The sequence below is a fragment of the Pezoporus flaviventris genome, unplaced genomic scaffold (genome assembly GCF_033815535.1).
Source record: "Pezoporus flaviventris isolate CSIRO_AGI_PZ_B2104156 unplaced genomic scaffold, CSIRO_AGI_Pfla_v1 ptg000023l, whole genome shotgun sequence".
NCBI lineage: Eukaryota > Metazoa > Chordata > Aves > Psittaciformes > Psittacidae > Pezoporus > Pezoporus flaviventris.
Genome location: NW_026892571.1, coordinates 8,981,133 through 9,000,533, shown reverse-complemented (window position 1 = coordinate 9,000,533; position 19,401 = coordinate 8,981,133). Strand labels below are relative to the sequence as shown.

Sequence of the window (19,401 nt, the reverse complement as noted above, 5' to 3'; positions counted from 1 at the left end):
CTGAAGAGCTCACAGTCATGTCCCTCAGGGCGACCCACAGAGCCTGAGCGGTGTTGGATAAGTGCAGCAGTCTGCCTTGAATCCACGCCATGGATCTCACTCAACAGACTCTGTCTCTTGGAGTCAAACCTGCTGACATATGTAGCCAGAAGTTACATCAAGATGGGGAGGCCAAACCAAAGGGCCTTGCCCTGTGGATTTGGATTCAATTTGTGAGTTACATCAGCAGTGGCTGTGGGGCACATTTCTTAGGGCACAGCATGGAGTCCACACAGTTACACAGTGGGAATGGAGGACACTTGTCTCGTGCAGACCTGGAAGCACTGGTGATGGAGGGGATCTAGCTAGACCCTGGAGCTGCAGTTGAAGCTGAGTGCTGGTAGTTGGAGAAATATCTCTTCATTTCCAAAAGCAGGTCTGGTCTGAAATCCTGCCTGCAGCTATCAGTACCGAGCCTCATGTTTACATGAGATTTTTACAGGCACTTTCCAAAGGAGAAGCTGCAGGAAGGCAGTGTAGCTTGAAACCCCCAAAACACAAAGGGCAGATCCAGCTGTGGAAGGTGAGCACACCTGGAGATGCTGCTTTTATGCTCAGTCCAATAACAGGTATTGTACAAGTTCAGATGATGAGCTGGTTGTGGTGGCCTTGTCTGCCAAGTCTGAGGTTTGTTGAGGGTCACAGGGCCAATTTTCAGCTGCCAAATCTCTATTTGTGCAAAGGAGCTGGGCTGACACTGCGAGAAAAAAATGCCCTTGCAGTGCAGCTCCTGTTCCCTTCTGCCATTTTCGCGCAGACACAAACAAACAAGCACACAGACCCCCGAACCTGGCTTTACAAGCCAAGAGCATCACAACGTCTTTGCCGGGATCGAGGGAGATTTGCCCTACCCAAAGATAAAACTCGGGGGACACGTGGCTGCGAGCGCTCTGGGAGGAGGCTGCGGGATGAGGCTGCCGGGGGGCGGCAGAGCCACCTCCACCCTGGACAGGACGGGACGCGACGGACCCAGCTTTACGCGGCGGGAGGAGCGGGGTGCGGGAGGAGCGGGGTGCGGGCAGCCCCTCTGCCCGGGGCGGGGCGGAGCGGAGCCGTGGGGCGGGGGCAGCTCGTCCTGCGCTCCCGCCGCGCCTCGGCAGGCAGCGCCGCAGCCCCACGGGCGGAGAGCGTGGTCCCTCCTGCACCGCACCGCATCGCACCCCGCCGAGCCGAGCCCAGCCCAGCCCAGCCCGGCTCCGTCCTGCCCCGCCGCCGCGATGAGGAGCCGCGCCTGGGGAGCCGCGCCGTGCCACTTACCGTGGCTCGGCCATGGTAAGGCAGCGGAGCCCCCGGCGGGTGGGACCGGCCTGGCTGAGCGGGGACAGGGGCGCACTCCCGAGAGCAGCCGGTGCGCCTCGGCCCCCGGCCCCGCGGTGGTGCCGGCTGGGATCCGCGCTGCGCCCGCCGCTCCGGGGAGCTGCCCCCGGTTGGCTTCGCGCCGCCGTTTGGTGCCCACTGGTGGGGCTGCGGGAAACGCACGTGCGGGTCGGGATCGGGCGCTGTGGTCACCGCGTTTCCCGGCGGAGAGGAGCCGCGCTCCTGTGGGAAGCGGCGCGGCTTTGGGACAGTGGCTGGTGCGGAGGGGGCCGCAGCGCGGGTTGCCGGGTGTGATGCACAGACAGGGCAGCGGCTGGGCAGGGGGTTGTTAACAACGGGTGTTGTTATCGGCGTGTGTGTCTGCCGGCTCCGATGCCTCGGCGCTTGTTCAACCCGGGATATTCAGCGAACTGGTTGGAGTTACCGGTAGAGATCCGCGGGAAGGCAGGAAGCATTGGTGCGGCTGGGACAGGACAGGAGCCCGGTGCCACAGAGAGAGTTGCCAGGAAAGGAGCCTGGCCAGGATCTGCACGAGTGGGAAGCTTGGCTTTCGTGAAGGTGCTGAAGGAAGGGAGGTGTTTTCCAGCAACAGAGCTCTGGGGGTTCAGCCAGCTCCGTGCTCTGACAGGCATGTCCCAGGGTCCACAGTGCAAAGCTTTCCCTGTCACATCCGAGCTCAGTAGCGGTTCCAGGCTCTTGTTGCTGTGGCTAAGCGTTTCGTCACTGCGGAATGCCGACCTGCCTCAGACTTACTCCGAAGCTGAGGAAAGTTAGCATCTCTAAAGTGCTTTGATTCAGGTACTGGGATTGGAGCCAGTTTGTGGATCTAATGCCAGGAGAGAGAGAGCTGTGTTTGAGTGAAAAACCAGTGTTATTTCCCCTACTCCCCACCCCCCCACCCCCCCGGCATCTTTCCTAGCTCCAAAACAAACTTCCCTCATAGAAACTTCATAGAAGGGTGAGTAGCTAAAACGTGACACAGCTGCAAGTTCTTGTGGCTTCAGGGCAGCCAGGAGGGAGCTGGGTCCTGCTTTGCCAGCTGTAAGCTCCTAGACAGCGGTTGCAGTTGGCCTGGGCTGTGCTTTGAAGTGTGTGATGTCATTATGACCTCATTACTCTTTTAACATAAAATATTTTCCTTTTAACGGGAGTATCATGCTGTATTTGCTCAAGGAGAATGAGTTTCCCTGGCCTGTGTTATAGCAGCTGACTGGTTTTGCTTGGGACAGCAAGGGCAAGGTAGAGTTTCTTAGATTACTTGGATTTTGTCATTGCAGTAGTGGGGATGTATAGCCAGGCTGAGCTCAGTCTCTGGGAACCAGCTCAGGATTTGCATCCCTCTGTGCAGTACCACTCCTTGGGGCAGATCAGTGCTGTGGGAGCTGCTCCCACTCTTGCTCCTAGGCAGGGGGGACCCAGGGGCCTGGTGTTCCCATCAGGAGAGGGACCTCTGAGATGTGCAAGGAGCAGCAGCAACCTTCCTCTCCTCTGAAATGATCTTCACTGCTTCTGTTCTTCCCCCTCAGACTGACCTCCACACTGTCAGTACTGTGCAGTAACGCCGTTGAAAAACAAACTTATGAGCGAACCTGTGTGTTTGTTTAAGGAATTAGTACTTACACACCAGGTATGTTTATCTTAGTTCCTTAAACAGTCCCCTGCTGGGGATAAACATAAATAGTTTCATTTCCTCAGTACTCCACAAACACTGATTTAAAAGTAAGAGGAGCAAGTGCACTGACTGCGCTTGTTGGCTCATTAAAGCCCTCTAGGAAGTCTCCAAATTGAACATGCGGCTCCTCTGCGCCAACTGTGTTCCTGTGAGTTCCATCAGTGGTTCTCCCCCACCTCCTCCTCCCTGTCCTCTGGAGCCAGCTGGCACACCTTGACTTTTCCACACTCGCCCCCCTTTTCCAAGCAATCCCTATCTCCAGGAAAACTGAGGCAGGGCGAAGAGCAAGGGTAAGGGTGCCTGCCCACAGGGGTTTAAGTCCTTTGGGTGAGAACTGTCTGTTCAGACGTGGTGGAAGGAGTTGCAAGATGAATCCAAGGGAGGTATGGCTTGACATGGGTCAGAGGGCTGCAGGCAGCCTGAGGTGAAGGGGGTGCAAAAGAGGAGATGGGAATTCCCCATCTCTCCTCTGAGAGCGCTTCAGGTCTCTCCTGCTTTCTACATCCCTGCTCCCGGGCAGGAGGCAGTGCCTGGGGGAATGTAGAGAATGAGGAGGAATATAGATCCTGGTGCTGTGATGCACTGGGACAGAGAAAGGAGCTGAGCATCTTGAGGTGAGGACCACGGTGTTCTCTGTGGTGACTCACCACGTTTCTGGCTGTCCCCCACACTGCAGGAGCAACAAGTGAAGGGTATGGTGTGTATGCTGAGAACATGTGAGGAGGCAACATATTGCCTTGCGCATCCAACTGTCGCACTACACAATATAGAAATACTCATTGTGGTTTGTGTTTGAAACCAAAACTGTTGTGTGAGTGAAAAGCAGGAGAGTGTTGTCCTCCCAGCACTTACTGTTCTACAGGAGCAGAGAAGCAGGGCAGGATTGCTCCATGCATGGTTCACAGACACCCAGCTTGGGTAGATGGAAGTAATCTCAGTTATTTCATTGAGGAGCCACACTGATTTAAGCTGCCCAAGGGTATAGCACAAGGACTGCAGTGCATGTTGGTATAAATACTGAGAATTCTGCATCTGAACATCTGGAGGGACAGTTTGCCAAGTTGATAGAGCCTCTTGTGTCAGGGCATGATGATCACTAAGCTCCTGAGGGTAAAGAAAATCTTCCCTCATGGGAAGACTACTAATTATCCACTTATGGCTTCCCTAGCGCAGTTGCTGGAAAAGACCGTGATGAGTGCCAGGTTAGAGACATCCTCTGTTCAGATGTTGTCATTCCTGTGCTTCATTCCTCAGGCAGTCTCTCAAAAGTTTCCAAGTCTAAGAAGACGATTACACAAAATTAAATGGTATAGGTGTTTGTTTGGAAGCTGGTTGGTTGCTCTGGGAAGCAGTCTTTCACTCTGAGCACGGCCAAGAAGGATGCTGAGGAGCAGGGGGACCCTTTCTGCTTGCTCTGCACTGACTCCAGGTTTTCTTCCTACTGGGCTCAGCTGGTGATGGCAACTTTTACCTTCAGGCCTACACTTGTGGCCCACACTTGCCCTCAGCTGTCATCACTCATTCCTCCTCTGAACTGATAGAGGAAAAAAAGAATGTGTGGCATCATTTCTCACCATGCATGGATTGTGTCTAGGGTGGAAAAGCAGGGTGGTACCTTCAGGTCTCCAGAAGCCTGAATGCCAGCATGTTTTCTGCTCCTGCCTCCTGCACTTGTGTGGGAATAAAGCCATCAGAAAGGTAAAAGACACAGTTTAGGATGAGCTGCAGCTCTGAGGTTGCTGTCATGTGGGCACCTTGTTGTGGAGCAGTTTATGGGGAAGAGAAGGAAAGTGCTTTGTGGCTTTCACTTTTAATCTTCTTGCACTTCCGTTTCCTGGGGTTCCCTGTTCTCCCTGGTGCATTTTGTTGTGGGGCTGCCTTTTTGTCTGAAAAAGCTGGTGGTTTCCAGCATGATCTAACCTCTTTGCCTGAGCTGGTGCAGAGGGTGGATTGCCTCCCACAGGAGCCTTCATGTGTGGGTCACGAGAAGGGAGCGGGATGAGCCATATGCTTGTTTCTCAGCTAACATGAAACCAAAACCAGTATGGTCAAAGCAGCTGAGTTTAATATGGTCTTGTTGTGTAATTCCATTAAATTTATTTCTATTAGAACAAATAATCTAATTCAGGCCCCTCCTCAACCCTAATACGTTCGAGTGGCTGCAGACACATGGGTTACAGCGAGACACAGCCAGCAGTGCATGGTGGAGAGCAAATTACTCTGTAAGAAGACAAATTGAACTTTGACAATGTTATGTGATTAGGGGAACAATTAGAGAGAATAGCTGGAGGTGCACTCACCCAGGGGCTTGCGTGCTGGTGGAGATGGGTGATGGGGTGGCAGCAGCTCTCCAGGGTGAGTCATCCCTGAGCACAGGGCATAGTGGTGCTGGGGTGCAGTGACAGCCCACCCGGCTCCTGCCTCCAGGCTGGGATGGGAAGGTAATGGTGAAAAGGAGCTTGCTGACCTTCTGCATTGGTGATACTGGGGTGTTCTTCCCATGTCCTGATGCAGACAGGAGGGTTTGCTTATTCACGGGCGATCTGGGTTTTACAGAGCCATGTCTTGGTTGTGCCTGGTGCAGCAGGGGTTGGATCTGGACCTGTTGCACAAAGTTGAGCAGGGAAAGTGTTTTTTCCTGGGTTCTCCCCTTTGCTCCTAAGATCCCTGGATGTGTATTTCACAGAACCAAGGCAGGAGTTTGGTGTCCTGCCTTCAGTATATCTCATCCCCACCTATTCCACCCTGCCCTCATCTCCTCTGTAAAGGTACTCACACCCACAGGATTGTTTAAAGCCTGTGTAGGTGTAAAATCAGTCCTGCATGGTCCTGCTCTCACATGCACCCGTTCCCAGCAGCATCCCCACGCTCCCTCTGCCTCCCTTCCCAACTCGGTGCCTGTCTTCTGATCTCTGCCTGGGTGAGAGCCGTGTTCAGCCACATGCTACAAAGCTGAAGCTGTGGTCAGTGGCTACTGTTCTGCATTTGCATTGCAGCAGCACAGCCTACAGCTGCAAGCACCAGAGCAGCAGGGTAGGGACTTCACCCCAGCTGAGAGCGAGTGAAGCAAAGAGCTGGTGTGCGGTGGTAGCAGGGCACTCACTCCTCCATCTGCTCAGGCTCTCTTTGCTCAGAATCACATTGCTGTGAGGCTCGTTATTTTCTTTGACTCTTTCCCCCTGTTTCAGTTTGAGATGGCACAGACAAGTTCTGCCCTTATTATAGTTCCCATGGAGACAGGTTTGATGCTGTACATTAAAGGTGGTGAGGCACAGTCAGCTCTTGCCTGGGCCAGCAGTTTTCCCATTCATTTGCACTGCATCTCTCTCAGTGAGAACCCAAGCTCAGGGTCCCTGTCAGGGTCTTTGTCTTCAGAAACAAAACCCTAAACCATGTGTGTCCTCCTCTTGTTTGTGTGACGGGCACAGCAGCAGTGTCTGACTCTTGCTGCTGTTGGGCTCTGGCCTGGGGACACCTATACTGTGGCTTGTGCTGCCAGGTTTCCACCTTTAAGCTTGGAAGTCCTTGAAATGAGTAAATTTCAACATTATCCCTTTCAGCATGAGCAGCCGTTCTCACAGCATCTATGAAAAGCTTACAATACTGCCGTCAAGTGCAGAAGGGTTAATTTGAATGGCAACAAATGAGTATCATGTACCATGGCTGCTTTAACATTAGGAAGGTCACAGATGTCACTTTTAAAGCCTTTCTCAGAGGTCTCCCTAAGAGGACTTGAAGGATGCAGCTGAACATTGGATCCAACAAATGAACTTTTTCATGCATGAGTCTGCTTGGCTGAACAAGAGTGTGTACGATCAGGGCCTTACAGTGAGGTGAGTGGCAAGGTGAGATCCAGGCTGGTTTCAAATGGGCCACAAAAGCTGGAGAAGAATATTTGTGGTTTCTTTAAGTGATTATCAGCAGGATCAGTTAAAACCCTTGTTCTGAAGAACCCCAGCCACTGCCTGTGGTCTAGCAGTGTCCATGGCACAGGTAATATACTGTGTTACCGTGGTACTGCACTGATTTATGCCAGTGAAAGGGGGCTCAGCCTTGGAAAAACAGATTCCAAAGCTGAAATTCTTGACCTCCTTGAAGTTGACAGTAATATTATCACTAATATAATCTGTGGATTTTTAAAGCTGGGAAAGGACTCCTGTGATTGTCTTGTCTGCTTTCCTGCCTAGAAAAGAAAGACACAAACAAAAGAAGAACCGTAGTTAAGGAAATGTCTCTGTGATTAAGTCTAAAATATCAGATGGGGAATCATAAAAAAGAAATAAACCAGTTATTTTCTTTAATAATTATAGGAGACAAAAAACCCAACCCCAAGTCCTGCTTAAATGCTCACTTGACTGTGAAGATTTCCAAGCAGCCCATATAACAGTGTCTGCAAGGACAGAATGAGGAAATCATTTCAGTGGTTTGACCCCTTCCTGGGGTGAACTCCAGGCTGTTCCTGGCAGTTTTGCTCAGGGAGAAGTCTTCTGGTTGGTGCAGTGCCAGGTGGAGTGTGTATGGGGAGAGAAGAGTCAGGGCTCGCTGCTGGAGACCAGAGCTGCCATGCTGCATTGTGCCTTGCTCTGTCAGCACGAATGAACGGCACCTTGGGAAGTGAGGTCCTATTTATGAGGCAGATGAGTAGGGACCGGCAGGAAGGAGAACAGGGGATGCTGTCTTTCTGGTGTGGGAGCGCCCTCAGAGAGGAGCCAGCCTGCAGCCACCCTCTCCATCCTTCCTTCCAGCTGGGCAGCTCCTTTCCTTCCCTGCTTTCCCCATCCCTGGAGCACTTTGTGCCATCATTCACACAGGGCTCAGCTGAATTCTAAACCAAATTTATTACAAATGTGCATATGCTAAACATTAGATACCAAAAGGTCCCAGTGGACATTTAAAGAAACACCTGCCTGTATTGAATGGATTCCAGGACTTATTCTGAAGCCAGTATTTTCTGGGATGCCGTCCACAGAGACATGACCTGCTTGATGTCTTAGGAGCATATCAGAGGCCTTTCCTGCCTAACCTTAAGTGAACAACTGGTATCCTGCTAATGCCGGTGAGAGAAACAGAACTTTGATGCTTCATCTTCTTGTTTGAAATGTGTCAGGAAGAGCGCAGCACAGCAGCTTCCCAAGAGACGTGGGTGCTGTTTGTCCTACAGGACAGCACTCTGCATGCCCCCACTGACAGCCAAAGGTGGAGCAAAGAGGTTCACCTCACAGCACGGTGCTATGATCTAAAGCCCCAGAGCATGTGTGGGAAACAAAAAGTTTTCTTGGCTTCCATAGGCTGCACAAAGCAGTGAATACTTGGATGTGAGCAGTCTTTGTGCCTGGAGGAGCTGAATAGGGAGGAAGATGGAGGTTGGATGGGGCAGGCAGGAGGTAACTCAACATTTGGGGTTTGTAGTGCCCTTAATTTTAAGAGATTTCTAGAAAAGGAAATATTTTCTAGGAAAAGAAGTCTGGTTTTGTGTTGCTTTTTATTTTTTTTTGGAAAAGGAACATACAGTCAGCGTACTGTGGGACACTTGTAAGGTACAAGAGACTTTTTTGGGCTGGATTTGCTTGTGACATGCAGTGCTATGGGTCCGGATGTCATCGCTCTGGATGTCACTTTTTGCTCTCACTCTGAGGAGGGTGGGTGAGTATTTGGTAGAAGTAAATGGGACACCCACTGTACAAGCACATAAGAGCTAATTGCTTGATGCCAGTTGCTGCTGGTGGAAAATGAGGTTCCCTTTCCTTCCTCCTCTTTGCCTTCATCCACTTTCCATTCTGGAGTTACCCATGTTCTTGGATCTGACTTTCAGGTCATGCTGAACATGGAGCTGCTCTCAGACACAGGCAATTCAGCATCAGCAGCTTCAAAAATCTGTCAGTAGGAGCCAGGCTAAATAATCCACCCTTTTACTGTAGGGGCATGGAGAGAAGTGCAAAGTAAGCATCTTGCTTCTAGTATGAATTTAAGAGCCTTGCTGGTAAGGGATAAATCACAGAATCTGATTAAAAACTAATTGCAAAGATGCCTTTTATGATGCATGGCTTTCTGTGCACTCTGCTTGGCTACATTTTCTTACTGTTTGGATCCCTTTTGTTTTAACTGACGAAAGAAAACAACCAGCCCTATCTTCACTTCTGTTTATACTTAATAAAATAAAGCAAGCATTACTTGCACAGTGATGATTAAAAACTAACCAGGGAAGTAGGAAATCAGAGGAAGAAAGGAATTTCCTTTCTTCTGCCCATTCAGCTCAGGATTTCTCTGTTCCATTGAGTAACCGTTACCACTGAAGGAAGTAACTGCTAAGAGAGAGGAGGAAAGTGGGCTCTTCATGAGACAACATGGTGTGAGACCTGTGGGTTACTGTTTGTTGTAAAGTCAGAGCGAAGTGAGAGCAAATATCTGTGACAATATTTGTGTGGTCCTGTGTCCATAGCTGTGATTGCCTTTCCTTGGGCAGCTGCTGGAACACCCTTCCTAAATGCCATGCATGCACCAAAACAATTTCTCTTTGCATCCTCCTTTGTACATATTAAAGTGCTCCAGCAGGGAATATCTCCTTCTTCTGTGGCTCCCTAGAGCATCAGCTCTTGTCCAGCTCTCTCTTAAACTGTACTGACCTATGAAGGGTATGAGATTTTCAGCTCAGTTTTAGGCACTATAGGGACAGCAGGAGGGCGAACATGGGCTCTGGTCACTGGGCACTTTGCAATTCAATGCAACATGCATCTCAGATGTGATGTTTGGGGGTCATAACTTTGGGCTTTGCTGAGGTGTCTATTAGAAACACTGACATTGGGATTTGGGTTGGTTTTGCCTGGAATAGCTTCCTCAACAGTGACTTTAAAGTAGATATTCTGAAATTATCATGGGGGGAAGAGAGCAGGCACAATGATGTTTTACATTACAATGCCATGACGATGGGATGCTAATAAACTGCCCTTAAGTTCGCATAGCATTATCATCTGGTGTATAAAATCTAGTTGGTAAATATACATTACATGAAAAAATGTCCTACTCAGCAAACTGTGCTTCCAGTGAAGATGTCAAAGAGAATTAGGGCTGTATTAAGGGCTAACTTCTTCAAATTAACTATTCTTTATAAAGGGATTTAGGTCAGGGACTTTTTTCAGTTTAAGAGCTGGCATCATGAATTTAGAACGGACCAAAAAATGAAGACCTAAGGGTGTTTGCATTTGAAATGGGTTAGTGCTAGCTGGCAGCTTGAGTCCTGAAGGCAAACCCAGCTGCAAAATGTGTTAGTCCAGCTTGCCCTACTCAGGTGGGGAGGGAGAGAGCAGAACACCTGAGAAACCTTTTCACTCCTTCCCTCTCTGTGTAGTGAAGATTCACTTTTCCTTGAGCTACCAGCTCTTGCTCCATTAAATTTCCTGCACAAGGGCTCAATTCTGACCCAGGCCTATACTGTTGGGATGCAGCCCACCATCCCTTTGAGCAGGTGATGCTGCTGGAGCCTTGCCATGAGGAACATGGCAGAGGCTGCGATAAACAGGTCTCTGTTAGCTTTAAAGCAGAACCAGGTCAATGTTCTGGCTTAGCAAAGTAAAGTTGGGGAACAACAAAAAGGTTGTTTCCTGCTCCACCAAAGTCACAGGGACCAAAAAGGCACTTGAGCTGCCTTTAAGAATGGAAAAGATGCTGGGCTAAGGAGGCAAGGCAGGGAAAGCTCCAGTGTGCTCCCCTGTATCATTTGCCAGCATGATGGACATCACAATAACTAGGAGAGGTGGTAAATGAAATCACTGATAGCAAATAATGGCAGGGAACTATGCAGGTTAAAGAGGAAATTCTGCATCTCAGTGCCAGGAGATGGAGACTCTATAAATACTGAAAAAGATTAGACAGAGACAAGAGTGTTGCATGTGGATTTTGTTTTGGGCTATTATCCTTCAAGATAGTAAATGAAGGAAAATGACATTTGGCAAATAAATTGGATTGCAGCTCTTGTACCAGACCTCAGGCAGTGCCTTGAAATTTCACTAAAAGACCCAGCTCAGGAAGTTTTCAGCCTGGTTTATAACTTGCAGAGATGATGAACAAACCTCAAGTGCATGCAGGTCTGGTCAGGGATGGATTCTTATTGCAGTCTAAGCAAGAGACTGGGTAAATAGGGGAAGAGTTGAACTTCCCCACAATGTAACAGGAATTAATTCTGTATTGAAAATGGTTTGGTTACTTCTGCCCAGTGAAATCCAACACCTTCTGTTTTGGGTATTGCTTGGGAATCACATTTTCCTGTCTTTAAAATATAACCTTGGATGAGCACTTCAGAAGCTAGTAGGCAGAGACCACCTCATAAAGCGGTCTATCCCAAATCTCAGCTTTCCAATGCTTTATCATTCAATCATTCAGTTTTGCCATGTGCCACAATGTACCCCAGGCCTTTATTGAACACTAGAGCCTTGCTGTGATGATGCTGTTGTACCAGTCTGGTTCTTGCTGGGTCTCCCTGGGCTTAAGTGCTGAAGGCAGAATCTATGGGAGCTGTGGTTTGCTGGGGTTTTCTGGAACAAGTATGGGCATTGCTGAGTAGTTCTAGGAGAAGACAAGAATTAAAAGGTGGGGAGTGGGTTGTGCAGAGCATGGGCTGAGTATGGGTGTGCAGAAAGCTCTGAAACCCCCTGGAAGGATGAGTAAGTGCTGGGATGTAGTAGAGATGATGCTCAGCATCATCTGCAAAGGGGGAGCTCTTGAACACACAGCAGCTTTCTTAACGTCTCTTACACTTCCCAAATGATTTCAGGGAAAATGTCCTGTTCTAAGGAGGGCATTTCTGAACATGTTTTTGGCCTAGCAGTGCTGAAAGCATTGCGAGGTGGAGGATGAGAGGTGAACGGGCTACAGTATGGCCTGAAGCAGATGGTGCCAAGTTTAGCTTCCCTGCTCAGTCTCAGGGGTCTGGACAAGGCTGCCAGCTTTGTCTTCAAGGAAGTCTTCAACTTTGCTTTAACCCCATTTTGGGGAAAGAGCTTTTAATTCCAGGACAGGCTTTAGGGTTGTCTCCTTCAAAGGACAGCATGGGGACCCAGCTGGCATGTCACGTTTCCAGATTCCTCCCATTTGCAGCACTGCTTGGGTGTCAAGGTGTGTGCTCATCACTCTGAGCCAAGCCTGCAAGCCAGGGATGCTGAAATTTGCTCAGTGAGGAGACAAGCAGGCTTTGAAAGCTAATTTATATTTCCGGTTACTTTGTAATTCTCGGGTAGATTGGATAATTTCACATTTGGCATTTGATGTTATGTAGTCCAGGCCTTGCTGGTCTTCCACCTACAGCCGGTGGCTCTCCAGGGAGGATTTTGGAGCCCTTGTGGGTGGTTGCTGTGGAGGGTGAGGGGGCACAGCCCGCGTACTCCTGTCTCGCTTTGCTATTCCTTGTGCTGCACTGCACCACCAGAGCCAGCACCACACCAGGACTTACCTGGCCAGGAAGAAGGGCAAGGAAAAGGCTTGGGGTGGATGGAGGGTCACCAGCAGCCGAGCATTCCAGCTGCATGGCACATTGAAGATGAGGACTGTGCACAATGGAGCAAGAGCGCTCCATTGTTTATTATTAGCAAAAATGGTAATGGTGGCAGCAGCTGGACTGCTTCTCTTTGGCTCATCCATGTTTATCTACATTCCAAGAGCTCCCTGCCTTACCCTTCTCAGCATCCCACCTGACAGGCGAGCTGTGAGGTATTCTGGGATGTTTGGCCCTGCAGTGTTTCCCAGTCAGATCCTCTCTCTTCCACAGCCACATTCCTTTTCTGTAGCAAACATCAGATCCTTCACTAATCTTTGGGTCCCCGGACATTTACTAAGAGAGCTGTTGTTTATTTAAAAACAAACACACAGAAATATTAGCAACGAGAGCCCAGAACAAGGATCTGATAATAGGGAACCCAAGAGAGACTGAAAACTCTAATCTTGGCACACAAAAACATTTTTAGGTGATGAAGACTTAAAAACCCCAGCTAAAAACAACAGCAAGAAACGCACCCCAAAGATTTCTGCAAAGAAAAATGGCAAACACAGTGCACACTGATTATCATCCTTCACTGAAGCTCCAGCCCCAGGCAAAAATAGCATCAGGCATGGGATGCTGTGCAGCACAGCCAGCACTGCACTGAGCAGCCAGCGCAGCGAGGCAGGCCTGCCCAGCTCCACATCACTGCTACCCCTCCAGGGACAGTGTCCCTTGGTGGGGCTGTACAGTGACAGCCTTGTCCTTCTGTTCCCGATGATGCAGCCCTGGCTGGATGTGAGGTGCCCCCAGCACTGATGGAGCCCAGCATGGCCAAGTGAGGATGTGGAGAGGGAAGATGCATTTCATCTGCCCAGAGCTGCAGTACAAGGACAGCCACATGGGAGGCTTTTCTCCAGCTCTCCCTACCCCTTGTCACAGCCTGCACATGCAGAGTTCTGCCCTGGCTGCTGGCCTGCCAGCCACAAGAGGTTGTCTTCCTCCAGGAGTTCGTGTCCAGCCCACTTCAGGTGTGCTTTCATGTCCCCATGAAGCATCCACTCACCTCTGTGTTCCAGGGAGACCTCCCTAACTTGGCAAAGGGAAGAGGGTATGCAGTGTATGGTGATGGAGCTCATGGAGATACCTGCTTTTAAAGGAGATTTTCATCTTCCCATTAAATAGGGAAATAAGAGGTGGGTGGGCAACACTAAAAAAGCTTTATAATTTAACCCCCAGAGAATTTGTATGGATTGCTGTGGAGCACAGGGCAACATTATTTCCCTCCTTTTATGGCAATGAGATGGATTATTCACATTGCTTGTGGAGACTTCATGGGGAAAGGTCTTCATCCCTTCAGCTTTCCTCTGGCTGTCCCTATACAAGAGCATTACTTAGACAGTGAAAACCTAGCAAGAGTTTAAATTCTTCTGCCCCCCTGCACTTTTTAAACAAGTGAATTAGGATTTCTATGCTGCTCAACTAAAGGAAGGCAGGGGCTCCTTATGTACTCCACTGCTCTGTTGTTAGTAGGGGGGAGGCACTGCCAGACTGTTTGGAGCCTTTATTCTTGTAAACTTGTCTCCTCATCTATCTGGCCTTTGAGCAATGCTAAGCTATAACAGAAATCATTAGCAGTGCTCACATTGGTTGAGGAAAGAGTGTGGTCCAGGGAACACTGTCTTCTAAATTCTACAGTAAACAGCTGTATGTGAAGTCGCATCTCGACGTAGTTGTGTGTGGTAAAGCTGTGCTCCCACATGAGGACAAGTTCAGGCTGATGGCACCCTGTACCCCATCAGAAATGCGAGGCACCAAGTTGTTACATGCCGTCTCTCAGTCATCTGAGTTTGTCAAAACACTCTTAAATGGAGTGGGCTTTGTCCTGGTACTGTGTGTGCTGGGTCAGGTGTTGTGTGTCCTCCAGCCAGCCCAGCACTGTGGATGGAGTACAAGGCTGGCGTAAATCTGGTGTCATGTGCTTGGCCGTGCAAGGAAGATGAGATCATGGGCTCCTATCTCAACATCAAGATGCCATTTTCACTGGTGGGAGTGTACAGATCTCGTATGAATGAACATGAAGTCACAGTCATACATCCAGGCTTGATTATAAATACAGACAGTTTTCCTAAACAGATTTTAAGATCACACTGCAATCTTAAAGGGTTTCTGCTGAGCTTTCCCTAGCACGTGTCAGGCTTCCCTCTAGGGAGTCAACCACGTCTGCCTCTTCCACTGGCATGCTGGATGTGCAATGGCTGCTGCAGTGTGGTCCACTCTGCTTGAATTCAGTCATGAACCATGAAAACCTGCTGGAAGTCAGTGTGAGCCTGTAGCTCTTGGTTACACATCTTCATACCCTGGCTGGCAGAGGTGCATGTGTGTCATGTCAGGAACTGGGTGCAGAGAGTCTGCTTCCCATCAGCCCCTGGTGGGGATCAACCTTATCACAACCCCAGTGCCCACTTCTCCTGACCAAGAGGTTATGAGGATGGATCGAGTGCAAAACTCAGAAGTCACTCTCCTGAGACTTTCTCCAGGACTCATGCTGTATTCATCACAGTAACTGCTGGGGAAGATCCTCACGTAAAGATTGATGGACCTGATGATGATGAGTTGTGCTTAGGCAGGAATCAGTAACTGCACAAGAAGTGGATGGAAAATGATCGGTTAGGAAAGTATTGGATGGGAAAGAATACGGAAGTTATATACAGAAATCAGGGAATCAACAAAACCCACCAACTAATGCTGAGAAAAAGCAAGCAAAGCAGCAGCACTCATAGAGCGGAATGTGATGTGCACTCATACAGAGGAATGTGATGTGCACTCATACAGAGGAATGTGATGTGCACTCATACAGAGGCCTTCCTTTCATCACTGTTCTCGGGTTTGAGAACTGCATTTTGTGGAAGGTATGGGAGAGATCAGGAGAGCTCTCATAAATCAGCAGGAGAAAAGAGCAGGGCTGGGGCAGGCTGGCCTTCATGTCAGCTTTGGTGTGGCCAGATTCGTGGTACTGCTTGCGAGAGGTAGGGCTGTGCAGAAAGGAGAGTGATGAACAGATCTCAGTGTCTGTTGGGGGTAAGAAAAGAAGTCAGCAATAAAATGCATCAAGAAAGGTTTAGGGTAGACCCTAGAATGATCCCTGCAGTCTCTCACCCTGGGAGACTGCATAAGGAGAACATGAAATCTCTATCCCCAAACATCCTTTACAGCAGGTTAAAATGTAGTTGGGTCTGATTAAACAGCTCCTCAGGGTCTCTCCCAGCCCTTTTTCTTCGTCTGATTTTTCCCTCCATGACCTAAGAATCTGTTTTACAGTCTGTCTGAAGAGAAACATGGAGCTGAAACAACTGAATGACAGACCCAGCAGATTTTCTTTGCAATGGTTTGGTTTTGGGGTGGTTTTTTCAAGTGACAAATGGAAACTTCCTGTGCGAAAAGCCTGGTTTCAGCGTAGTCTGTATTTCTGTGAAAAAGCCAAGATCACAAAGAAAACTCATGGGGAAAAACTGTTTACTTACTGGATCTGCTGACTTGATGGTGGTCAGAGGTCTTACTGAATCTGCTAAGTTGGTGCTGATGAAAGGTTTTGATGCTGTTTTCCATTAGGAGTTCTTCCTTCAGATCAAAAGCATGGTTAAATATAATAAACCAAAGATACAGATAACAGGGGAGAAGATTGTCTCAGATCAGTGCTTCCTGCTTCCCTGTACAGAGAGAGTTTATGCTTGTGCCATGGGTGTTTTTAAAGGTTATGTTGTAACTGCAGGTACCCCTGCTCTCTTCCTGAGTGTATCCAGGATGTATATCCAAATACCTCTTGGTGCTTACTCAGCATATAGTTTCCTAGCAGCTTCTCCCCCTGTGAACCCAGACCTTCTGGGAGGAAGAGGAACAATGACAGACTTAGTGCATGGTGGGGGTTAATCCTGTATGAGCTGCTCCTTTCCACAGTCAGCTTTAGCAAAGCCAATCTTCATCCTGCCCTCAGCAGGCTGGGAGCGGGCTCTGCTGGGGAGCTGGGGCTGCAGGAGCTGCATCAGACATGAGGCTGGTGCAGGGATAGCTGGGGAAGCAGAGCCTGTATGTTATTTGTTCAGCCAAGATAAATGCCATGATAAATTGCTTTCCACTTCTCTCTCTCCCTGTAAGATGGATGTATTTTTCCTATGTTCATCATCATTCAGTAAACAGGGAGCTTTTATAAGACCATGTCTCTAATTTCTATCATTAACAACATACGTGAAAACGTAAGGTTTTGGGTAGTCACCAATCACACCACTTACTGGTTATTGTAATGTCCCAACACTTTCCTTCCTCCTTCACCATCCCAAAACAATTAGTAGGAAATTCAGCTGCTGCCTGAATGGACACATTTTCAGCAATCTTCCTTAATTCTTTATTTACTGTAAAATAAGCAGGGAGAAAAAAAAAATGCAAAATCAGTTCCTCTTCTGAAGATGGATTAGTTCTCTCATCACATCTCAGACTATCTCCCCTGCCCTTTCCCCAACTGTATCTCAATTTCTGATGAGCTGTGATGAAAAGCAGGCAGGAAAACATCTGATTGCTGCCCATGAATTCCTCGAGTGAGCTCATTTCAGAGGTAACCAGCGTGACAAAAGTTGAGCTATTTTCAATGAGCTCCCTTTATTAGAGACAGTGATTTGTACTAAGTGAGCTGAAACTTTGCTTCTGGATCATTTATAGCAGGACCTGATGTAATTTCCTGCCACGCAGAGAGAAAATTAAATGCCCAATCTGTTGCTTTTAATGAGGAAGGTTTTTAGCAGTGTGAATGGGATATAGTGAAGCAGTAGAGGTACTGACTGGTTGAGGCAGGGAGAAGCAGCCCATTGATGGAGAAGGTGAAGCAAGCTGGTGTCCACTTTATTGGCTGGAATTTCCCTTTTTAAACAGAGCCTTGACCATCACTGCTTCAGGAATAAAGTAGTCTCTGCTGTGAGCACAGACATCAAAACCTGGCCTCACAAAAAGGATCTCAGAATCTCACTGACATTTCCTTTTGATGCTCTGCACAGCCAAGCAAACAGTTCTGGGATCTGTGCAGTCACGGAGTTACGCCTGAGGGAGCACCTTCCCCTGCATTCAGAAAACAGAGGGGATGGGGAGGAAGATGTCTGTGTTGCTGAAAAGCTTTACGCCAGCTCTGAATAACTGAAAGGCTGAGAGGGCTCTTCCCTTCCTGGCATTCAGCCTGCCCTCCTTACCCTCCGCTACCTTCACTCCTCTGCTGGAGCCCAGGATGGAGGAGGAGCAGCAGAAGGCATGTTCCAAACCCCCCACCAGATCAACAGTTCGTGTTCTTGTAATGGAATAGCTGAGAGAACTGTACGAAAAAAAAGACATAAATGGGTTAAAAACCGTCACCTCGGGTTGCTGAAGCTCAGAACGTTAGTGCCTTTGAAAACCTTTGGTCTGAGCTGTAAAAACCACTATATCACTAGATAATTTATCTGTGTATGAATGCTTTATGGGTCTTATGTCCTATGTCTCATGGTCCCTATGTAAAGGTTGGGGGAGTAATTACTTGTTACCTGTCTTCTTTATTACAGAAGATCCAATCAGTTATAAATCCACATTTAACTTTAACAGCAAACTTGTTACCTGAACTGCTTTTCTATGTGACCAAGAGCCACATGTGTACCCAGAGAAGGCACAGAAATGAAACTGGTTTGGGGAAGTTGGTTCAAATGGTGCTGACACATTTGGGATCTCCAAGGTTAAGGATCGTGAGTTGGGACTAAGGTCCAAAATCCCAGTGAAACACATGCACAGATTGTAATATTCCTAAATTCACAGTCCCTGTGGCTGTCAGTCACATGCAAAAGCCCTACTTATAGGTAGCTGCACTGCAGGTGATGTTAACTTTGATGACCCATTGTAGTCAGTATTTACAAATCCTACAAAAATGCTTTCATGCATCAGTAGAGGTGTTAGAAAAGATCTGGGGGAAGTCAGGTGTGCAGGAAGGTTTATTACAGAAGATCCAATCAGTTATAAATCCACAGTTAACTTTAACAGCAGACAGCGTGACCTCCTCTGTCCCTTCCCAGCCTCTGCTGTAGACCATATGGTCTTCAGACATTTTTACTGTTGTTTGTCTACCATCACAGTTGTTTTGATTGTATGGGGTCTGTAGGAGGTTCCTGAGCTAGCAGAGTGCACTATGCTTATTTAAAGGCAGCTCCATTGTCCATGGAGGAGGTGTAAGGAGGTGCTGTTTGCTGTACCGTGGGCAGGAGGTAGCTGGTGGGCAGGGCAGGAGTGCTTCCTCTGGGAGACCCCAGGGCTAAAGGCTGCACCAGAGGCATGTCCCTACTGCAGCTGAGATCAACATTCCTGTTTTTTCGTTGTCCTGAAAGTCAGTGAAGAGCAGTTTTCCTAACACAAAAAGCTGAAGCATCTGATTCAGTTTGCTGTAACTTGAGGGGGTTGTTATTCATGAGCATCTTCCAAAAATCTGGAAGTTTCGTGCATTAGTATGAACTGATTATGCATCTGAAAAAAATCATTTGAGATAGAACAGTATTTATGCATTCTGCCCAGCTTGCCTGCGTATCTTTACTGGGTTACTACTGGTTTATTTTTCTAGAAAAATAAAAATAAAATATAATTGAGGCAAGCAGCTTAGTTACTGTCAAAGTGTTTTAAGCTCCTGAGCACTAGTGGTTTGTTAGGATTCATAGATTCTTTTGTCTTCACTCCTTGCATGCTGCTGAGTACAGAGAACACAACCCAACCTAAGAAACTGATGAATGAGAAATGATGAATATCAGCGCTTAAGTGAATACATAGTGCTTTGTATTCACATAAACCTTTTGTGATGAGTACATAATATTAACATCTACGATTATGATAAAAAAGTCGGTAAGCTGATACC

General features: G+C 48.2%; 1 protein-coding gene across 3 annotated transcripts in view; it reads left to right on the top strand.

Moving 5' to 3' along the window:
• The first annotated feature begins 1,208 nt into the window (after positions 1–1,208).
• Positions 1,209–19,401, top strand: part of HTR4 (5-hydroxytryptamine receptor 4) — a 130,798-nt gene continuing 112,605 nt past the window's right edge. For all 3 annotated transcript variants that reach the window (XR_009743974.1, XM_061456606.1, XM_061456608.1), the window contains exon 1: positions 1,209–1,311. The gene's annotated coding sequence lies outside the window, so the exon portion shown is untranslated. The remainder of the gene's footprint in view (positions 1,312–19,401) is intronic.